The sequence below is a fragment of the Struthio camelus genome, chromosome 32, assembly GCF_040807025.1.
Source record: "Struthio camelus isolate bStrCam1 chromosome 32, bStrCam1.hap1, whole genome shotgun sequence".
NCBI classification, from domain to species: domain Eukaryota; kingdom Metazoa; phylum Chordata; class Aves; order Struthioniformes; family Struthionidae; genus Struthio; species Struthio camelus.
Genome location: NC_090973.1, coordinates 2,779,133 through 2,780,184, shown reverse-complemented (window position 1 = coordinate 2,780,184; position 1,052 = coordinate 2,779,133). Strand labels below are relative to the sequence as shown.

At 55.6% G+C, this 1,052-nt stretch overlaps 1 non-coding gene across 1 annotated transcript; it reads right to left on the bottom strand.

The window, feature by feature from the left end:
• Nucleotides 1-732: 732 nt before the first annotated feature.
• TRNAA-CGC (transfer RNA alanine (anticodon CGC)) lies at nt 733-804 on the bottom strand. The gene has a single exon. It is a non-coding gene; the product is annotated as a tRNA-Ala (tRNA).
• Between the last annotated feature and the right edge of the window lie 248 nt (nt 805-1,052).

Genomic DNA, 1,052 nt, shown 5'->3' with positions numbered 1-1,052 from the left:
GAATTGACCTCACAATCAGCACCCTAGACACATCTCTCTCACTCACCTCTCCCCTTCCCCTGAGCTCTCTTCTCCATGGGGAAGGTTTTCTCATCTGCCTCATGACCTCACAGCACCTGCCTGCCTGCCACCCAATCAGATTGCTGCAATAAAAGTGACCTCACAAACAAGCTCCCAGCCAGGCCAGCTTTGCTGGCCTCTGCCTCTGCCTCTGCCCTCTCTCCTGGGGGCTTTCTCCTGCCCCTGAGGACCTCACAGTGACCACCTGCCTGCTGCTGCCCAATCAGCTGCAGTCATAGAGGTGATCTCACAATCACTAGGCCAGTGCTGTCATGTTACCTGCTTCTCCCTCCTTCCTCCCTCCAGGCTCTCATGTCTTCCTCATGGGCTTTGCCATGCTCTTGATGACCTCACATGGCTGCCCACCTGCTGCTGGCCAATCAGCTGCTGTGAAAGGAAAGGGGATGTAGCCCTCTCCTGAGAGGGCATTTTGATGCACTGGATGATCTCTCAGCTCCTGCCTGTTTGCCTACTGCTGGCTGCTCAGCTTGTTGCAATAGTAGTGACACAAAAATCCATGTCCCAACAGCATCAGTTTTAACTCCCTCTCCCCTTGCCCAGGGATGTCATTTCAGCTGAGCAGGTTTTCCAAGGTGCTGGCTTGCTACTACCGTAAGCCTACACTTTCTGGAAAGGACCAAGGGGATGGAGAGTCAGGACATAAAACACCCCTGGAGAGGCTGGGGATCAAACCCAGGACCTCCTGCATGCGAAGCAGGCGCTCTTCCACTGAGCTACATCCCCTTACAACCTGCTGAGGGGTGGGACATACACTCGTCCCAGGATGTGCCCCTGACAAGCACAGCCCTGTTCTCCCCTGCTGCTCTGAGATCCTCAGCACAAAACTGCATTCAAACCCTCTTACTGGGCCACAGGCTGGGATGGGGGAAGTGGAGATTGCCTCTCAGCTGGGACTAGTCCTGGACCAGGGCTGCACCATGGGACACTGCCCCTCCAACATCTCTGCAGTCGATGGGGGCAGGAGAAGACTC